This window comes from Anas platyrhynchos, chromosome 1 (assembly GCF_047663525.1).
Source record: "Anas platyrhynchos isolate ZD024472 breed Pekin duck chromosome 1, IASCAAS_PekinDuck_T2T, whole genome shotgun sequence".
NCBI classification, from domain to species: domain Eukaryota; kingdom Metazoa; phylum Chordata; class Aves; order Anseriformes; family Anatidae; genus Anas; species Anas platyrhynchos.
The window spans coordinates 142,358,472-142,381,182 of NC_092587.1; the positions used below are offsets into that span (position 1 = coordinate 142,358,472).

Here is a 22,711-nt window from a genome sequence, read left to right on the forward strand (position 1 = left end):
GGTGAGCCTGCTTACCATTAAACATTTTAAATTATTTGGATTTACATGATTTTATATGCTTTCAATTTCTCTCCTGTTTTTTGGTTGTTGTTGTTGTTGTTTGTTTGTTGTTTTGTTTTGTTTTGTTTTGTTTTTCATTTCCTGCAGGCTCAGTGCACTGGAGGCAAAGCTACTTGAGCTTTAATTCACTCTATCTTTTTGAAATCATTAGATTTCAAAGGAAGTCAGAGGTAGGAATTAAACAAAATATAGAAAGTGGGACATTTCTGACTGGCTTGTACACTCGCAGTGTCTAAAAAGAAAGCTTTCTTTTAAAGCAAACTGTAGGAGGGCTTGTAAAAATAGATATTTACATTTGCATACTGGGACAGATCCTCAACTGCCACAAAACAGTATTACTCCATCATCTTGAACAGAGCTGAACCTAACCACTACAGCTGAGATCCTGGTTCTCACTCATGTACATGTGTTTGAAATATGTTTAGGATTCTGTATTCTTCTGAATGCACATAAGCTGCTGCTTCTTCCAGGTGCTTTTGCTTGTACTCTAAGTTGTGAAAATTAAAGCTGTTCTGTATTTACCTGAGGGTGATATGTTCAGGGAGGCAAGGTGGGGAAGAAGGTTGAAGTGCAAGAAGTAAAACACTTGCAGAAAGGGTCTGGAATGAACAGAGTGTCCTGGAGAAGAGGGTGGGGGAGAGAAACAGGAAAGGAAATGATGCCCAACTAAGCCATGCTGGGGTCTAAGGGCATCACTTCTTGACAGCAACCAAGCACCAAACAATATCTGCATTCACAGCTACAGGGAGCTAAGCTGTGGCTGAGCAGCAACCATGACTCTTGGAAAACACCTCAAGTGTTTCCTGCTAGATAGCACAAATAGCAGGAGACCTGCTATTGATAGCAAAGTGGAGAAAAAGCAGTTCTGCATTCAGCTGTGCTGTCGCCAGAGTCATGTAACAGGACACAGAGTATGTGTCACATCAGATAGTGCTAATAGGTGCCAACAGTCACCTTCACTCCCTCCCCCTCAGTTTGTCCCTGTGTGAGAGTCGAGTGGAACACTGTATTGCTGCGTGCTTCTGCCCACACAGTGGGACCCTGGTACTGATTCAGACAATACTGGACTCTAGACACATAATGTACACTGAATATCCATAATAAATAATAATTACCACAGTAGGGGGCAGCAGCCAGCTGTGGAGGAAAAGAAGGGCCAGCTGCTGGAAGAGAAGTAGGCACTGGCTGAGCATGCAGGCTGGGCACTGGGGAGGGCGAGAGGGCCATGGCTGGGAGCCAGTGTCAGCTTACTGCCAAGAAGAGGGAGATAAAGGCACAAAAGAGGTTCACCAGAGGGAGCTGCTCCTGGCCACCCCTCAGCAATTGGTAGCAGCCCCGATCCAGGAGGGAAGGCTGATGGCAAACAGGAGCATCACCAGCCAGAGTGTGCAGCCCACACTGCATGCTGCTTTGGAGCTGGTGGGATGGATGTTGGTAAGCCAAGCACACGTGCTGCGGGGAAGCAGTGCTGCACATGTCTCTCATTTGCAAGAGAGCCATACCTCCCCCAGAAATGAGCACAGACTTATACTATTCTCCTCAGCATCTCCTTAGAGGCATCTCCAGTTGAAGTAGTGTCAATAGTCTGGGAACGTAGAAAGGTCCCCAGGAGTGAACAATGTTTTTCTGAAGAGCCCCAATAGCTGGTTCTCCGTGATTTTGTTAGGAGGCGTTTCTGGGCAGTACTGAAGATCCCCAAAGAGCAGCATGTTTAGCTGTCTGAATTCCTCTGAAGATCTGACGCTTAGGGCTTGGGGTCCCCAGGTGATATGGTAAATGGTAAACTGCACACACTTAATATTCCTGTTCTGCAGCTGCAATTTATCATAATTTTAAAATATTATTCTACCCACCCTGAAGTCATTTCCAAGACCAAGTTGGTTCACCAGCCTCATTTTCACAAGGTTGTTCATGGCATGCTCCCCACATACTGGCTGCTCAGCAAAGTCAATAGCATCCCAGTGTAAGCTCCTTTACTTGCCCCCTATGTAATACATACCAATTTCATCAGCACAATGTAACAATGAATTAGCTCATGTTCTGTGTAGCAATTATAACAGTGTGGCAGAATTTAGCTTGGTGAAATTTTGCTTTGCTTATATTCATGTCTTTATCTTCAAGCTTGCTTTTTGTGCCTGGTTATTTTTCACTGAGTTCAAATGCAAATAGATAAACCCTGTTTGCATTTCCTTCCAAAGGAGGAGTGTGTTTATTTCCAGATTCTATATACATCCGCTGGGAAAAGTCACACAGGACAAACCAATTTGGGGGGATTTTTTGTTTGTTTGTTTGTTATGTTTTTTGTGTCCCTAATTGGCTGAATACAGTGCATGTGATGTAGGTGATGTTAAAAAGAAGGTACTTTTCTTCTATTTCTCAAGAGATACTTTCTTTTTCTTTTTCTTTTTCTTTTTCTTTTTCTTTTTCTTTTTCTTTTTCTTTTTCTTTTTCTTTTTCTTTTTCTTTTTCTTTTTCTTTTTCTTTTTCTTTTTCTTTTTCTTTTTCTCTTTTTCTTTTTCTTTTTCTTTTTCTTTTTCTTTTTCTTTTTCTTTTTCTTTTTCTTTTCCTTTTCCTTTTCCTTTTCCTTTTCCTTTTTTTCCCCCAATAAAAACAAAAGGCTAGTGTATGACCATAATTTTATGTAGCCCACAAAAAAGTGGAGAATTTGATAGAGGACAATCTCTGGCAAATAAGTCATGGTAGCAGGGAGAAATGTCCATAATTTTTTCAGGTAATAGCCCAGCACAACCCAGGTGTTAGCTCAAATACAAATTCTTGGGCAATGAAGAGTCTGTATGTTGAATATATAAACATTTCAAATCCAAAGAAGCAGATTCTTTCCAAATAACTTCTATCTGAACATCTGACCTTAAGAGCCAGCCTCAGTTAAGTGCTGGCAAACACCAGGATTTGGAAGGAAGTTAGGGGTGTTGCACTATTTTGAAAGCTCTGTTTTGAACCAGCTGTCATTGCGAATGTCTGCTGGTACCCCGTCTTAGCATACAGCCTGTCACTGTTGAGCATAATGGTAACGAGCCAATGGAGTGTATTGAGCTTTACTTTCCTGTGAGTCTTTGTGGCTCAGATTTTCCCTTTACATGTACATAGTCATAACAGGTAAGCTTTGAATCTATTTATGCCATATCCTAATTGGTTGTGTTTAATTTGTGTATATGTCTCTCTTTGACTGTTTGTACATATATATATGCATATTTATATGCGCATATGTACATTTGGACATCAGTATTAAATGTAAATATGCATATTGTCACAGCTTATTGCTATGTTCATCACAGATTCTTAGAATAGTTGGCTTTATTATACAATAAAACAACCATAGAAAGTTAATGCCTTCTTTAGAATAAATAAGGAACACAGGACTCATTATACCATATATGTTTAATGGTTTGAACATCTCAGTGCCCACATGAAAACAAGGAAACATATATTGCAATAGGCAGCATAATTATCCAGCAAGGAACATCCATCCTACACTCCTAGAAATATGAGATTCAGCATCACGAGATCCTAGGATTATGTCATCAGCTGCATGAGTTTCACAGCTTATCTTTCTGATTTTAGGTTACAGAAGTAAACTCTAACAAAAATGTATAACACTGCCAATTTAACAGCACATTTATGTTAATACTAGCTGAAATGTTTTCAAGAAGGTGAATAGGATCAATGTTTCTGTATGAAAGTGTGCAGTTATGTATATATATGCATACACACACATGCACACATAAATACACGCACATATGTGTGTGCACTGTGTATATAAACTGTCTGTAGAGATGTCATTATTTTTAAAGGTTGATTCCAAGTATATTAAGCTCAAAAACAATGTTCTGTACAGTTGACCAATTTAAAGAAGCCCCTGCTGGTGCATGGAAGAATGAGCTAGCTGATATCATTAAACATCATCAGACGAGGCTGCAGGTAGCCGAAACGTTCCTTAATGAAAATTTAAAGAGAGCAGATTAAAATGATATTCCTCCAATCCAACAGAACACAAAGGTAAAGACATTCAATTACAACCAAGATCTCATTTAGAACTAAAGGAGTGTTGTTTGTTGATCAGAATTTATTGCTTGAAGTGAACAGCTAAGCTTGTGACTATATATATAATTACTTTTTACAAGGTACTCTAGTGGCACTTAAATATAGTTGCTAGACAAGACAATACCTTCCATAATTTTAGATTGTGATGTCCATGACCAAGAGTTTGAAAACATCAACAACAACAGCAACAAATACCTTTTCATCCATGCTAATCTATCTCCTAAGGTTGTGAAAAATAAAATAACTCCATAGTGACAAGTATTTGAATTTTGAACCACTATATTAACTCTTTTAATAGGATTATTTTTTTTTTTTTTGACAAGTAAAAGAAGTGGTACCAAGGAAATAGTTTGAACAGGATACTATACCTGTATGTCTGCTCAAAAAAACAATGTTTCCCCTGGATGCATCAGGAGTGTTTTTCATCGAGAAGAGATTGAGGGTGCTCAGATCTATACCGAGTCTGTCATTAGTTAAGAGAAATACATCACATCTTTAAAATCTCATAACCACAAAAGATATTGACAGGCAGGAATGGGACAAGAGGAGATGAAGAATAACCAGGGGACTGAAAGGAGTGATTTATCAGAGAAAATTAAATGAGCTAAATATGTGTGGGCTGACTTAATGTTAACTAAATGCAACATCATTGTAATCTAAAGACACTGGAGGTAAATAGCATCCATGAAGGAAAATAAGGGGGGTTGCAAAGGAGCATAACTAGGATGTGGAGAAAGGGGAAAAAAAAAAAAGAAAAAAGACACTTCTAACAAGATACACTAGACAGCACAATCTCTCCCTGGGGACATGGCCTCACTTAGGACATTTAATCTAGGCACAGAAAACAACCAAAAATATGCCATATGCCTCACGGTGTCAGCAAGCTGTACTGGATGACCTAAAAGGTACATTGCTAATTTGTGTGCATCCGTTATCTGTGATTTTCCTTGCTTGTATGGCCAACTCATTGTTCCTTGTGTGTATTTGGTTTCTCTGGGCCCAATCCAACTCTTGCTGTAGTCAGCAAAAGTTTCCGATAGGAGCAATAAGACCTCAGTGTCTTTTCCATGTCTTTGGTTTTCTTAAAAAAACAAAAACAAAGCCCAACAACAACAAAACCCCACCCTGCAAGAGCTATGAATTTATACTGTGTATGAATGTACAAACAGCTAAACCAGATTTGTCCCTTAATATTTCTTGTGTATTTAAACCTGTGTTTATCATTTAAGATAATCGGGAAAACAAATATGTGTTTGTTTTCATACAGAAGAGTTAAAATATTTGGTAGGGAAGAAACTTACAGTTCATCCTAAAATAACTTCTGATGAAAAATTGCTTTGGTCATGGAAGAATTAAGACAATTTTCTATATTAAACCAATAAATAAATAAATAAAAGACATTACACAAAAATGGCAGAGCTCTTTCTAGTGTAAAAGTAGTAATGCAACAGATGAAAGGAGCTAACAAGGAATTCTGAACTCAAGACTGTATCTTCAAATATTTCTCCCCAGTATCTGCATTCATAAAATGCGTCAATTCCAGCTCACTTGAAGGTAGGGAATAACTATATTGTGGCAACTCAGTGTTGGCCCCTTGAGAGGCACAAATTTCTGTCTAAGTGAGGCTGAACATTCAGGGGTCAGGGCTGTGTTTTGGTGTTGTCTATATTTCTAGCAGCTGGTATTGTAAATCTTAAGAGCAGTGTTTCCTGAAAACACTAAACAGACATTTTGGTAGCCAGTATTGAGCCTGTGGCTATACTGCTTCAGGCTGTGATCTTGTCAGCTTTTACAAGATAAGTAGGGTCAGGCAGGGTCAGCACTTGGATTGGTAACTCTAAGGCAAGCCGGTAGCTGCGGGAAGTGTCTTAGGCAGTAGAATGGATGTAGCTGTTTTCCTTGAGCCTTTTCTAATACCTTGATGAAGGCATCATGCCCAGCTGTGACATGACAGCAAGATCCTCACACTCTGCAGTCATCAAGCACCTCGTTTTCAATAGGGGTCTTCCCCTGACCTGGTGTGGAGGTATGAGGTACATTAAACAGGAGACAGCAGTGCTCAGTTATTGCTTGCATACATGCATGGCACTACCTGGACAGCGTGTAAGTGCACAGCCTCAGAATCCTGCATCAGGAAGGGGGTACAGAAGAATAACATGTCTAACATCTTTGGGCAATCTCGCAGCTCCAAATAAGTCTTTGGCTGTGTTTATAGTATGAAAGCCAAGTCTTTTGAACCAAGACCTTGTACACCAACTTTCAGCCTTGCACTATCTTACTAGAAAGTATAGAAGGACTAATAATGAAATCCTTGCCCAATGGTCTACATTGCCAAGAATTTTAAATTGTAAGTTAACCAATTTCTCCTCTAAAGTTCAAACAATAAATAAAATTCTATGTGAAAAATGGAGCCTTTTATTCCTTTGTCAAAATCTGATCAGAGTAAACTACAGATGTTAAAAGGCACTATAGTTCAAAGAATTAAAAAGAATCTTATGGGGTTTGTACGAAGAAAAGAGTTTTAGAGAATAATACAGAAAATATTATAATGCCATTATATAAATCAGTGGCACATCCTCACTTTGAATACTGTCTTCAAATTTGGTCACCTCATCCCTGAAAAAAAGAAAGTAGAAATAGAACAAGTCCAGAGAATGGCGATAAAAATGATAAAAGTCAAAAGGATGTGGAATTTCTTGAGAAAAGATAAAGAACAGAAGTCCCAGCCTGTCTCTCAGGGTAGATTCACCCTCATGGGACTGCAGATTTTACATTAAACCTTTCCATAAACTTGGAACAAACTCTGTTGCCTGAGTTAATCTAGAAGATGCCCTTGTCCTCTAGCTGGAAGGTTTAGGGACCTTGCATGAGACAGATGTTGCAAATTCTTTCCTCAATGCATTCTGCTCTCTTAAAGGGATGACTTCAGAGCATGAGACTCTGGAAGCCAAAGTGACCTAAGGACAGTGCTGCATATTAGCTACACCTTTTTATTTTCATCAACTACATCCCATACTCATTTTTAAGTCTCAGTTTCAAAAACTTCATTTTTCCATACCTTTCTTTCCTTCAGACTTTGGATTCGTTTTTCAGAAACGCACAGGTGATTCAGAAGTATGAATCCATTGACTTGTCTAACATTTTTTTCAGTGAAATCATTCAGCTCTTTCAAAAATGTGCCATTTGTCTATTCAAATAGTCTCAGCCCCGAAGGAATTGCACAGTCTCCCTCAGTTTGCACAATGGGATCCCCAGGCTTCGTCAGAGCTCTACTTAAGCATGACTATAATATAAATAACATTTTGTCCTCATGATCCTCCAACCTAATTAGCAGCAAAGGAATAAAAACCCTTTCCTATCCTGCAAGGTGAAATGAAGAGGTTTCAAATTTCAAACGGATAAGAGGTATTGCTTTTCCAAACAATGTACAGTTAATTAATGGAACTTGCTGCTGCACAGATAGTACTCAGAGAAACAGCATCATATTTGTAAATGAGCAGGCATTTTTTAGGCATAAAAGCAAATCTTCATTCAAAGTTCAGATTGGGTTAAGTTCAGTAGCATATATTATGCAGAAGATCAGACTAGATGATAATAATGGTTGCTCCTAGCCTTGAGGAAAAAAAAAAAAAAAAATGAGAATTTTACTACCAGGTATTATGCAATAATATCAGTAGTTCTGGATGTATGTTAGTTAATAGATGGAGTCAGAAAGGTATCATCTCCCTGGTAAACTGTTACACACTTAAATAGGCAGGAAGGGGGAATAGTCCCTTTCCATTTAATCTGGTATTGGCCTCTGTCACAGTCAAGGCATCTTAGGGTTTACCAATGCCAGTGACTGGCATTGGAACACACCAGAGGAAATTTCATTATTCTTGGAGTAACTGCAGAGCATCACTGAACACCTGTCTCGGAAATAGGAGGTTGTCTGACCTACTGATGGATAATCAGGATTAGTGTGGACTCTTACGCTGGGCCTTCAGAGACCCAGGGAAGGCTAGGAGACTTTTCAAACTTGTAGCTGTTCACCTCTCTTACTAAAGCTGGGCAAATCTTTCTCCCCCAACCCTGTGTGAAGGGAGTGACCACATTCATTGTAGCATAGTATGCTATACAGCCCTGCGTGTAGATCAGGAAAAAGCATAGAAAGGCCTTAAGAAAAGAGGTTAGAAGGAATGTGAGGAAGCCAAAGGCTCAAAGGCTGAAACTAGGCTTATCCGTAGATCTATGACAGTAAATCCAGGAGTCCTAGTCCCCCATCCTCCTGAACAGCATCCCCTCAGAGTGTCCCCAGCCTCTAAACCCACACACACCTCACCCACACACAAGGAACATATGGAGACATAAGGCCCATCCTCATCTGCCCACGGCTGAATTGTACAGCTGAACCTTGAGGCAGGACAATGTTCCCCATGGGCAAGTGTAGCCTATGATGCCTCTGTTGTTGTTTTCTACTCCAGATATCCTCAGATGGGGACAGAGGTCAGGAGATCTCTCATTGATCTTTCTGAGAAATGTTACCTTATTCTGGTATCTGGTATCTGGATATGTGGTTTATCACTGAACTGTCAATAAGGTGGTAGAGACTTCATGATAACAAGGTACCATGAGAATAGAGGCCCTTTTCTCCATGTTTGCACTTACCTACATCGCCAGATATCTTACAGGCACCACAAGAAATCAGGGGGAACGTCTTCTAGAAAGTAGCTCTTTTGGAGCCATTTCAGTCACAGGAAGTGTTTCAGCCTTGCGGGCTGAAAAAGTTATCTGCCAGGGAAAAAAAATAAATAAATAAATAACACCACATCAAAAAGAGCAAAACAGATCCTTCCACTAGGATTTTTACACCAGCATTCTGTACATTCATGTAAAGACAGAGTAAGCACATAAAATAAGAACAAAATCTCCATAGAGTTGCGATTCTAGTATGTTTGCAATGACAAGTTAGATTTTTTTTTCTTTTGGGGGCAGAAAGCACGGTGGAAAAGAAAAATGTATATTATTCATAAAAATGATTGTCCTGTTCACTTGTATACCTCTGCAATTTATTCTGTAACAGCTTTTTACTTCAAAGAAATCACTAGCTAATGACATCTGAAACTTAAAAAAATCCACTTATTCACAACCCTGTCCCTGAGGGAATTCCCGTGTGTTATCAGAAATTTTTCCAAAGATCATTAACAGATATTACAAACCAATTGAAACTGAGTATTTTCTTTGCAAATTACTTTTAACTTTAGAGCTATTGAAAAAAGACATTGAGTGATTTAATTTACTTAATCTGTCTACAGATTGCAGCTATGTGCATATTCTGTGATTGCATTTCCAACAAAAAGCATATATAACTATCCCTAATAGAGATATTTTTCTAAATTATCGTACAAGATCAGTAAGATCTCTGAAGATATTAATGTTTACTTTTTCATTTAGGAAATTGCACTCGAGAAAGAAATGGGCACCTTTATTCTGTTGTTATCTTAGAAATAATAACACACCATAATACTTATTTTACCTGCTATTTTAATTAAAACTCCAATAATCATCACATCTGTATATCCTTTGAGGATATGTTCTACTGATTTTTCTGAAAAATCATTGTATTTTTATTAGTCTGTGAAGCCAATACTCTTGAAACGCCTTACACAGCAATGAGTATACTGAATGAAATCCTCTATCTTGTGCCAATCCAAAATAAGCATAGAGCAAGCTAAGTCAGCAGAGGAGGGCTGGAAAAGGCATCTTATTCTCCACCTCATTGCCTTAAACTCCTCCCAGAGAACCATATGTGTGCCAGCGCCACTTCTGCAGGAAGTATGGAAAATATCTGCCCCTGAGAATATTTAGTTTGTAGCTTCCTGGAGATACAGATTTGCAGACAAGGGCTTGAAACCCCTGAAGCTCAGGTGGACATCGGAGGTATTTATTCTGAAGTGAAGACAGCTGCTGTGTTTTATATGCTGCTCAGTCCTGATTGTGTGTTACACATGATTTGCCAGATCACTTTTCCTAAGAGCTGTGGGCAAAGCAATGCAAAGTTTCAGGAAACAAATCGGGGGTTAGCTGCTGAGAAGTTCAGCCCAGATAAGCTTGTGACTGCCAGGCCAACAAGCACGAGCGGGAGAAGGATTTTAGATGTTGTTATTTTTATTAACAAAAATATGGGTGATGAACTTTGCAGATGTATGGACCGGTATCCTTAACCTGAATATCTTTAAACCGCCTGAGTCTCAGTCATCTCCTTTTTGTCTTTAGGCCCAGATATGACTATTCAGAGAGGGATCCAGATTTCCCACAGAAAATAGGTACCTGAACATCTTTTCATATCTTGTTTAAAATAGGAATAAAGGGTTTGCAGAAAGGTAGATGGAGAGTTTGCAGGTGACAGTTACTACTGCACCTTCTTCAGATATTCCGTATCTTCCCATCAACAAGATCAGTGTAATAACTTATTCATTTCTACTACTATTGATCTCCCACTGTCCTGCTTCTTCCCTTTTGTGGGCTACAAAAAGGTCTTAGAATGAAAAAAAAAATTTCCAAGTGCACAAAAAAACAGGGATGTTATGAACTAGAGATAATTTTTAAAGTGTGTTAGTAGCTGGTAAAGGTTGAGAAGATTATTCCCTGAGCTATTTGAAGTCCAGATTTGTCCTGTGGACTTTGGGTACCTGTATTTTCAGTGGCATCTCTCCACCCTTCTGTCACATACATGCAGCCAGCATTACAGTGTTATCTCAGATGGTGCACACATACCTCCAGAAAATCAGAGCCAGGGGCTTTCATTTAGTTCTAGCAGCACAGTCTCATACACATCCAGCTCCAAGAGGAGTCAGCTCAGCCCTAGCACTTCCTCCCTTTCCCCTTGCATGCTTTTCCCCCTCCCAGATTTTAAGTAGCTGCCTTGCATTGCTTGGGCTCTAATAACTGGCCACCCCCAGCTCTGGGGTTCCTTCTGCCCAAGAGCTGGTGGCACAGCAATGACACAGCAGCAGAAGCCACCAAGGTGTCCCAGTCAGGGGTGACCTAGAGCTCCCACCTGCCAGCACTGGGCACTGCTCCACCGGCTGCGATGGCATGGCGCTTGCCCACTGTCACTCAACCCGGGGCATCTCCGCGGAGTCTGATAACACATCTGCTAATTAATGCCAGTTGTGATCCTCGGTCAGATCCTCAACTGGGATAAATTGACACGGCTCCATTTAAGCCTGCGACAATTAGCGGCAGCTTAGAGCTGACCCGGTGGTTTTCTTTATAATGTGGATATGTGTCTTGTTGGAAGTGAACAAAACCCACCAACTAATTGCATATAAGCCACCAAACAATCAGAAAATGAAATGATTGTCAGTAACTCCCAGCCTGGGCCAAATTACAATGGTGACAAAGAAGTGATAGCCTCAGATCTGTTAACAGCCCTCTGAGCTATCCAATCCCCTTATAATAATAATAATTAATAATAATAGATGTGCTGCTGGATACATTCACCTTTCTGTAAGGAAAGCCTAATGAGTCTCTCTCTCTCTCTCTTTTTTTATCAGGAAATTCAAAAGTGATTCTATTAACATGTAAGCATAGCATGTTACATTTTAACAATTGAACTGATCAAATATACTCTTACATTATCTTTTAGAGTCTTAGGAGTAACATCAATAAGTGAAAAGGAACAGTCTAAGAACTTTCTCAGGATTCTTTTTCAGCCATTTGTCAAAATTTCATTTCGATCAATACTTCCACCCTGTTACATTGTATCACCAGTCCTCTCAACCAAAGTAAGCAGAGCAGCAGTAGGTAACATATCTTAACTAGAGGCAAAGGCAGCATTCCCAGATATAAAGCAAAAGTTTGATAGGTTGTGTCAAAAGGAACTGTTGTTATTATTATAATTTATTATTTGTTAAGCACTGACAATGTGCTCAGTTCTGCTGATTAAGTTCTTCTGAGCAAGTTCTACTGATTAGCTTCTGAGGACAACACACTACTACAAAGAAGATATTTGACAGCTATCAAGACTTTTGCTTTCAAGGCTCACTTAGCAAAACAATTACACGCCAGTTATGCAGGTTTCGCATAAACTGAGTAAATATCATGACTTTTGTGTTCACTAATTTTCCTACTCCAGATCTCTCACTTCAGTACTGTCTGACAACCTCAAAGTTACACTGAGAGTTGAGTAAGATCTAAAGCCTCATCTTGGTTTATATTCAGTTTCAAGCATCGTGCTACATTAAGGGCAAGCACACAAGTTGTGTTGTTAAGCTCTGTTTTTGCATTTGGGACTCTCTCCATGGGAGAGCAGAGATATCTGAACAGGGCCAGCCCAAAACAAACAAAACTTGAGCAACTTCAGGCTGATGTGCACGTCTCCACACCACAAAGCAGGCTGGACACAGTCAGCCCATGTTATGCTTGTAGGTGGTGGCCTGGCCTTAGGAAGACTTTTGTGGGTGCAAGCACCAGACAGAAGCATTCTTCCTATCCTGATGGGTCTTTTTTTTTTCAGCAGATTTGTCATTAAATCTCTCCAGTGTGAGCTAAAGGTACATTGTTTTATGATGTTGAAGAGTTGGGATGTTGGTTTTAGGCTGGTCACTGTAGCAGCATTATTCCTCCAAGACTAGGTGAGTTTTGGGCCTCTTTCACATCTGCCTTAGCATATAAAGGAGTCACAAAGAGTTTCTTCCTTCACCCTTACTCCCTTCAGGCCAGTTGTTTACAGTATACATTCCCAAAAAGTGGGCATTGGATGGCAAGACAATGCATATGCATATGTATGTACATGGCAGAGGACAGGGATCTGGGAAGTGCTGGCCAAATCTGTGTGTCAGGAGGGTGCTGAGCAGACATTGTCCCTTGTCTCAGCCAGGTAGCACCTAGGCTTTCTGACTGCAGCGCTGCCAGAGCTCCAGCAGTGCAGTTGTTCTTAGAAGAAAAATTCTCTTTTGTCTGCAGCTATCCTCTAGCTTGCACACTTCCCTAAATCCCACCAGCATGCTTTTTTTTCCTAACTGACAGAGGGAAGTGAGTTCTTATATAAATCCTTTGTGTGAAGATCAAACTGTGTGCATGTAGAACTGTGTTTTTAGGGGAAAATCTGCCCTAAAATAATCATTCCGTGTTATCCCCACAGAGTGCCTGTGCTGGCTGTGGAAAAGCATCCAAGGCCACCCTCAAGACCAGGATCAACATTCGCAGGCAGCAGCAGGCTGCAGCTGAAGTCTCAGTGCTGGTGGGGAGGGCAAAGCGTGGGCAGCCTGGGGCAGGCTCAGGGTCAGGGACAGCACAGCTGGAAGGGGCCGTAATCCGAGTTGCTACTTGCAGACAATGTCAGCCATTGTATGGATTGATAGAAAGTCATGGAGCAACGCAGGAACCAGCCTGGGGCATGTGAAAAAGGTGTCTGTCTGCCTAGCTGGCTTGGACGCCTCACGCCTCCAGCTGGCTACACAGGTATGGAAAGATGCTGCATTTTCAGTCATATCTTGTAAATTAATCTTAGTTTGTTAGTAGACCTAAGAGTGGGGGATTTGGTTGAGAAAACATAGCCTCTAATTCACAAATTCAGAAACTCTTGAAGAGAGGAGAACTGGAAAAAAAAAGACTGGTTACAGTGCTATTGAGAAATTCTTTTAGAAAATGTCAGCTAAAGAAGAAAGCACCCGAATTACAATAGAACAGCAGTTTTAAGATCAAGTTCAATGTGGCTTGGTGTTCAGCTATTAAACAACTAGATTACCAGCCAGGAAATGCCAGGCAAGAATTAGGAATGGTGAAGCTTGCACTACCAAATCACAGCACGACTCACTGTAGCAACAAATCTTTGGAAAGCCTCCCTTGTCTCCTTCTTTCACTCTTTCTGCTCCCCTTTCCCTCTTCCTGTGCTTCTGGTTTGCTTGAATATAATACAGTCAGGGTTTTTATAGCCAGCCCTAATTTTCCCAGAAGGCACAGCTCTTATAAAGAAGCACAGGTTCTTCCTCTCAGGACTCACGCTTCAATGCCACCATCTAAGAGATGGATGAACCAACTCCACTTAAATAAAAACACTCTACCTGTGCCCATCCTCCAGCAAAGTTTCAGCCACAGGTGGAACTAAACCCAAATCTAGACAATATAAAAGTTGAGAAAAATCAACTTCCCTTTATTTCCCTATTCATTTTCTGACACTTTGATTTTTTGAATTTCAGACAAGACCATGACCAAGAGCTGCAGGGCCAAAAGGGGCTGGATGTGCCATATTGCTGGCCTGAATGGAAGCAGGAAATACTAAACATCTTGCATGGAAGCCTGTTCTCATCAGGTTTATAGCCCAGCTTTTTCCATCAAAAGCAGTGAGGATGGTACAGACAGGGTTCAGAAATGCATCCAAGCATATGGGAGTATATCTACACTAATCCTCCTTTTGAGCTTCATCCAGCACTAAATCAGAGCCACACCGTAAAGAGGAATAATGCAATAACTTGTGGAAAAAGGATGGCTCCTTTCTATTAAGATGGGGAAAATTAAATAACGTGACTCACTTTTCTCCTCAGAAACTGTTGGAGGAATGTAATAATGTAAAACATTGCAGAGACTGGGGGAAAAAAAAAAAAAATGTCGAGTACCACCTTGGCTGCCCTACAGCTATATGCCCAGTGCAGTTGCAAGCTGTAGGTGGAGGACAGCATCACGGCAGGGCCAGCTTTGAAAGAAGAACGGGGTAACAGCTACCTGTGTGCCGCAGTCCTTTGGGTGACAAAACATACTTGGGAGGCTGTGAAAACACCTTTTTTGCCATGTTGTGGCTGTCCCATGCCATGCTGCTGCTTGCATGCTCTCTGGTTCTGCTGTGCTGTGGGCGCTGCCCTGAGCCATCCCCTGAAAGAAACATTGAGGAACTTGGGGAAAGAAGGGGTTTGTGGCATTGTTTCCTCAGCAAGAACACAGGGCACTCTGTGTTGAGGAGGAAAAGGGCTCTGCTTATCTCATGGCAGTACAAGAGGACCCTAAGGCTGCAACAGGGCCTGGCAGGCATGCTGCCGTCTCTTGCTTGTGCGTGCGAGCAGGGTGGGCTCACACAGGGAGTACCAAAGGCTTTCCAGGTTCATCCCTATCATGTGTATTTCCCAGCCACAGTCCCTGGCTTTACCTATTGAAAGCAAAAGAGAAAGATCTGTCATTGTAAGACAAGATATGCACTGAGCGCCAGAGATGCTCTAATAGCAGTAACATGTGCTAGCTGAAGGTCTAGCCCTTGACCACTTTTTCCCTGTGCTCAAAGCAAAATAAAATAAAATTAAATTAAAATCTAACATGTGAAACCCTGCTCCATAGCCTCCAAATAATGCTCTCTGGACCTTAAACCAGGTTCAGAAAAATATTTTCAACAGAGCTTGCTGAGGGAGAGCTAATGGGTTAGGGAGATTAAAAAGAGCTGTCAAAATGAGGTGGGTAGTTAGGTAGGGAGGGATACAAGTTAGGAGAGGGTTTAGCAAACTAAATAGGGACAGGAAATAATAAATGCAGCTCCACACACACAAGCACACACACACTCATACATGTGCAGTGCCAGCCTACGACTGAGGCAAAGAGTCTATTGTTTCCACATATAAAAATCTTCAAACTAGAATTTACTTGATCATGTGCACTGCCTTTTCCTGAAATAAAATAAAACTGAAAGAAATTATACTCAAAAGAAAACGGAAAGCAATTATACTCATCTATTTTCTTATAGAAAGAAATCATTACATAGCTCTGTGGAACATCGTCTAAAACTTCCAGTTCTTAAAAATTACTGACCAGTCTCAGCTGGTGTAAATCAGCACAGTTATACTGACATCTAGGAAGCAGAGCATTTCTACCCCAGCTTAAAATCTGCCCCCATATGCTGTTTCTTTAGAACAACTTGTCTTCCCTTTTTTTTTCATCATATACATCTGGTTTAAGGTGACTTTTCCTTTCCCAGCATATGGAGCTGAATGATTATGACGATTTACATTTATTTTAAATCACAGCCTATTAAATGGAAAAATAAATGCTAATATGTTGATGTGGTTTATTTCTGAATGAATTATTGATATGAATGAGTAGTTGCAGCTATCATAATTACTGTTTATTAAATAAATATATTTTGAATTAGAGACCCTTGATTAAGAAATCACATTTTTGTCTGAAAATTGTTTTCCTGCTGCTATTACAAGGAATACCTCACATTACTCTAAATAATAATAAAAAAAGATTGTTGAAATTATTCTATTTTTTATCTTTTCCTTTGCTCTGTGAACTTGGCAGCGCTTTGTGCATATTCCCTTTCACTGCTTCTCTCCTCTAATCAGTTAAGTGAGGCTCTTTCCCCTCTGTTGTTTGTGTGGATCTGTCACATAGCACCTAGAGACACAAAAAAACATTTTAAGCAGGAAAATGTGAAACACAAAAACTAAAGGATTGAGGATCAGATACCTGAAACTCCTCTCAACATTTTCTTTCAAGCTGAGCACGTTTCATATTAATGGTGTCTCTTTAACATAAATAATGATCTAATGAAATAAATATGAAATTGAAAGAATCATAAAAAGAATTTTACATTTAAGAATGCCATCTGTGTAACACTTAGCCTAACAATGAAATCATTTCAGCGCCAAAGCAGCTCACTCTGCTTCCAGCACAAGTTACAGAGCAGTATAATGGTTCTGCAGAACAGCGCAATATCTGAGCTCAGATGAATAACAAACACCTGGGTTCAAACTCACTTTAGTCCACACGGACAGTGGATATCACATGGGAGTTTTGAACTAGTCCCTGCTAATGCTTCTGCCTCAAGTCATCACAGATTTTTCGTGCAGCTGCCGATTTTCATCAAAAGAAAATTTAGATATCAGTGTACAACATTGTGCAGATCAACATGATGGTATCTTGCTACAACTATTGCACCAATTCTCTGCTTTTTCAGTGTAAAACTCTCCTGGAACTCAGAGACAGTAGAGTTCAACTGGAGAGACCAGGACTCAGAAGCAAGACCCCATACAAATACATCTGTAGCATGAAAAGCTCTTTCCAGAAAGCACTTGCAACAACAGCAAACTTGAGGATGGCTTTTAGGACTGGCATCCTAAATCATAAGATTATGGACAGCAATACAGCATCATGAACTGAGCTCACAAGACCTGGGAAGCCAAGTTCTGGTCTCCTGTAAGGCAGCACAGCAGAGCCACACTGAGCACAATGGGGATTGTTTGTTTACACCAGCTGAAGAGAAGGGAACATATTTGTTTTGAGTGAGCTGTGTTAGAATACATATTTTTTTATATGCCCGGGCCTCATTACGCAGTGCTAGTCTTCCACATGGATCAGATCCTAAAACTGCTCTACATACTGAAATAAATGTGAGCTCTACCCACAGAACATCTCCAGACTTAGGCCTCACGTCTATCAATGTCATCTTAAAAAACAAACGCTTAAAAAAGAAAAACAACAAAAGTATCTTAGAGACGGTGGAGGATGCTCACGTGCAGTAGATGCCATTCAAGGCGATGCTGAGGAATGACTTGGAGAGACAAAAACCCCATGTAATAAGGCTGGAGAACAGAGTGGGCCTGAAAGAAAATGAGAGATAATTAAAGTTCACTGAAAGAAATGTGACTTGCACCAGTCAGTCAGGAGTTTTCTAAAAGTGAGTGGAAATTATCCTTCCACGGCAGCCACGAGCCTGCTCTAACATCCCCCCAGGCAAAGGTGGCCACAGCCCCTGTTGTGCACGAGACATGAGAGCCTTCACAGGGGAGAGTTAAAGCACTGCTCAGCAAACAACCTGAAGAGCTGCACGCTGTATTCATGTACAGGAAGGTATGAGCCAACGGAGAGAGACATTCAGAGGCAATCAAAGAGGATCTGAGCCTCCCTGAGCACTCACATGACAGTTGGGATCATTTCGGATCCCTTCCAATGAAGATAAAATAGCATCAAAAGCAGGGAGGGTTTTTTTCTTTCTTTTAAGGATGAAAACATAACATCATTAGTCAAATTTACTCTGAACTTCCGCCTCCTCATGTTGATTTGTACTCAGGTTGAGTAAACATATCTTTCCATCAAGGTAAATAAATGTAAAAGCCTATCAGTAACTTAATTGCTTAACGAATGATGCAGTGTGGGGTGTAACACTGTTTTTGACTATGCTGTTGAAGTTAACGACCTCTCAGAAACACCTATTATACATCTTGGCAGTAAAAAAAAAAATCTGTTCCTACTTGAAAATTTGCTCATAAAATTTCAACCATTTTCTAATAATTTTTTCCCCAGTTTTGGGAAGGGGGGTGGAGACGTCCTAGGGCAATTTTCTAGGTGTACTGTCGTCAAAAAGAGTTTATCAGTGAGAGACACTGTCTTTTGCACGTCTGCATGCCCCCAAGAAAATAAAATTGAGAAAAGCAGAGAGGCAGTCCACAACAAGGGCAGAAGTTACCAGGTGTATGGGAAATGCCTCCGAGTAAAAATGGTTCACATTTCACTGGGGTGGGGAGGTTCAGCCCACAGGTGTCAGGCAGGAGCCCGATCTCTGACGCACAACACACACATAGGGACATCTATCTGGTAACGTGAACTCCTCCGTCCTGGTGTACCTGGTGCCCTGGGCTGAGAGGACCCAAGGGAAAAACAGTCGTGCTGGTTAAAAGAAAGCCATTTGATAGAGGTGTAGGCAAAATCAGCTCTCCGGTGAGAGGACAGCCAGGGAGGAGTGTGTACCAGGCATCAGAGACTGAAATCTGGCTTGTGGTGGGCAGGCAGGCAGAGCGCAGAGGCACAGCTGCCAGGCTGACATGATGGATCAGAAAAGGCACTAAGGAACTGCAAGAGTCCGGGCAGCTGAAGCAAAGCAAAACATGGAAAGGCAATAGGTCAGCCCATCTTTACAATCTATCAATTAAACAATCATCCACTTGCAAAGGCGTGTTATGTCCTGAGCAGTGGATATCCCAGCATGCGATCACTGCCGTGATGGAGCGACAGGCTCACAAACAGGAATTAATAATAATAATTACTAGGAATGCTAATAATTTTGGATAGGCCATTCTATAGTGAACCCCTCCGAGAAAATAACACGGTTGGGTATTTTGGCTTAATTATACGGTCCCATATCAGCTTTACTCAGCCCACTGCAAAACAAAGGTGTGTTCATAATTGTCCATTATGTGGGAGGGTTTAGCCAAAATCTCACCCTGCTTCGGCCAGTTAGCGGGGGTGAGAGTGCCGTGTAGTTAGCTTCAGCTGCTTTCTCCAAAGCCCTGAAGCTTTCAGAAACATTCATTTCTGTTGGCATCACTCAACAGCTCATTGTTAGGATTTGTTCTCATTGGCATGCATGAACTAAGACTGATGTATCAGGCGATCCAGAGTGACAGCCTTCAGCCCAAAAAGTGGATACCTGCTTCCCTTAGAGTCCAGGGACTTGCACTTGATTCAGAGGATATATGCAAAAATTATCTTTCCTCTCTCATTTGCCTGTGTTAAGCCTAAGAGCATTCATCCAAATTAGCAATCAGGCAAACTGTGCATGCAAAAATCTGCACTTGTACAAACCGTGCCTTTTTTTTTTTTTTTTTTTTTTGGTAACACTGTGAGATTAAATATCTTGACAAAAGACGAAAACCCTTTAACAAATCTTCCCCTAGAGAAAAGTAGCATTTTTTTTTATTCCATTTACTGTCAAATGACATAAAGAAAGTATAGCTGAACACAGTCCTATAGGTTGATTTGTTGCTTTAAATAATGTCACTAACATCCAGATATCAATGTGATGGTGAAAAAAAAAAAAAAAAAGAAAAAAAAAAAGTTCACATTGAGCTAGATTCAATTACAGACCTAGAAATTGAAATTAAGTCTGATGCTACATGCTTAATTCATGTTTGTGTGACTGGGAAAGAGAGTATCTGGTTTACCTTGAATTTCCTGCCCTAGTGTGGTGAAAACATGACCCATTATATTAATTAAAAAATAGTTTTAAAATGTAGCTTAAGTCATATCACACTGGCAGGAAAAGACAAACACTTTTTGTTCTCAGACTGTTATAGGATATAAGGGAAGCTGCTCAACATCTTTTCCCTTGATTCCTGGGTATATCTCACAATTCCCATTGTGGAATCGAAATAAATAAATAAATAAATGAAATGAAATGAAATGAAATGAAATGAAATAAAATAAAATAAAATAAAATAAAATAAAATAAAATAAAATTCACAATTAGTAACCAAAGATTCTTCTTTAATTAAAAAATTAAGCATTTGTCCCTCAAAACCCATAATCATCTTCCAACCACACTGATTGAAACTGATGCATATTGGCAATTATCACGTGTGTTATTCAGGTCTATACTTTGCTCTGTGTTACCTCGTTTGGGTGCTACACCCAGTATGGTACGTTAGAGTTTAATACCCCAAAATGCCATATCATATCAGTGGAATTTAAACCAGCACACATTTGACTACTGATTTCACATATGGGGCTGGGACTAACTTTTCTCCTAATATGGTGATGGCACAGGCACTATTTAAATGATTCCTGAGCCTTGTAAATATACACCAGATGTATCTTTTGTAAATGTTACATTTTTCAACATCTCAGCATTTGTGAATAGTTGAAAGCTATGCCAGCCATGCTTTAATGGGGCACAGAAGCGTGCTGCATTCAAAGAAATGGCACACCATTGCAATAGTCAAAATTACAAGCGCTGTCAAAAGCGACATTTTCACTTTATTGATTAGCACCAGGTAATGCAGTGCTCTGCATCACACACTCATATGGGCCATTTTCAGATGATGTTTCTGTGCACGAGGGTGCACAGAGGGACCTGGAACTGGATCTGCAGGGGCACACACTGGGGAAGGAGGAGGGCAGAGATCTGGAGACCTGAACGTGCCCCCGTGGACACAACAGACGGCCCAAGGTGAGGTGGAAAGGGCTTCAGGGACTGCTGATCCCAGGGTCTTTGGTCACCAGCACACCTTTCCTGCTAGCACTGGTGCTGTATGAGGCTACAATACGATTTTCTGTGTCTCAGGCTCCTGCTGCCTGGTCCTCAGCACAGGGAGAGACATCTCCCGTAAGAGATGCAGAACAGGTTGCATTCTTTTTGGCTGTAAGAAGCATTCATCCTCTGGGCTTTTCTAGACCCTTTTATTCCCCCAAACTCTTCCTGCCTTTCCTGTGTTGCTGCAGAAATCTAGTCGGAGATCCAGGAGCAGGTGTGTGGCAGGTAATGGGAAACATCCACTCCTCCCTTTCTACCTCCCGGCACTTGACATGCCCATCGCCACATCCCAACTGCAGCCATGGCCTCCCTGACAGCACCAGGCAGTAAAAAGAGCCATCAGAAAAGAAACCAGAACATTTGTCTGAAAAGCCACTTCTCTCCTTTGCAAGATTTGCACCCAAGCTGTACCACAAATAAGAAGGAAGGCCTCTACAGTGTTGCATGGTTCCTATTATTCGAAAGGCAGAGTGCTTTTTCCTAGGTGAATTTCATGCTGGATTTGCGCCACGCACCTCGGTCCAGCAAATCAGCTAAAAATCAGAGCTAGGTGACACATGACAATAAACTTAGAGGGAATGGACTAGCTGTAATGCCCCACTACAAGTATTATTTCCAAGTTCACAGGCTTGCAAATTAAAATGTCCCTGGATCACTGCCATAAAAAAGAACATTAAAAATCAGGGGAAGAGGTCTGGGCATCTGTTAGAAGCATCTAATATATACCAAATGTGTATGCTGAGCTTCTTAGATATATGCATTGCTGAAATATAGCCTACAAGTAATGTAAAAGCAGAAATATTTTAATTGTATTTTTCCATTTGATATTCAAATGAAAAAAAATATATCTTATTAAACACAACACTTGGCTTTGCTATTTTAATAAAAAATAAGTTGTTGAGGAAAAGAAAAGCAAAACTACTGATTCCTTTCCTTATGATGATCAAATGAGCCTTTCATGTTTGTATCTTATACTTCACTTTTTAGCATTTTGAGGCAAATAGCAGATATCAAAACTTAGTAAATAATCAAAGACTTACTCAGTTTTTCCAAACTGTCATGCTGCTTATCTTGTAATAACTGATCTCTTAGGTAGCATAAGCTATTTAATTGCTACTGAAGATTATTTGAATGAAAAAGAGACGACACTCTCCCTTACCCCTCAAAAAGACAAAACTATATTCTTCAAAAAGACACATGCCAGCAGATAGATTCTGATCTCTTATACACACACACAAGTGCAATTGCTAATTTTACAAGATTTGATAGGAGCTGTGGATCTGAGATTACACCCTGTCCTCCTGACTGCACATTCCACATGGAAAATGGCTTAATTTGGAAATAAAATTTGTTGCTGATAAATCAGGACTCCGTAGTCTCTGGGTATCAGAATAACCAAACCTATTAAAGGGTTTTAAAAAGCAGCTAAGTATGCACAGCAACTGTATTTTAAAGGGACTTTTTACAGTGTTTGGCAAAGTGCGTATTCATGTATCCCCCCTGACATGATAGACTGTAATGGCTTCGGTCTGTCATGTCAACCATCTGCATATTAAACAGTCCCTAAGTACACATTGACACAGCAGACCCTAA

General features: G+C 40.4%; 1 long non-coding RNA gene across 6 annotated transcripts in view; it reads right to left on the minus strand.

Moving 5' to 3' along the window:
* Nucleotides 1–22,711, minus strand: part of LOC106020156 (uncharacterized) — a 62,979-nt gene that overhangs the window by 20,390 nt on the left and 19,878 nt on the right. For 5 of the 6 annotated variants that reach the window (XR_011805859.1, XR_005262800.2, XR_003492660.3 and 2 more), the window contains exons 2-4: nt 17,604–17,690; nt 8,770–8,892; nt 4,491–4,585 (exon numbers count right to left, since the gene is read on the minus strand). This is a non-coding gene — a long non-coding RNA (uncharacterized lncRNA). Of the gene's footprint in view, nt 1–4,490; nt 6,739–8,769; nt 8,893–17,603; nt 17,691–22,711 lie in introns of all 6 variants that reach the window. The other variant, XR_003492662.3, reaches the window with a different exon arrangement.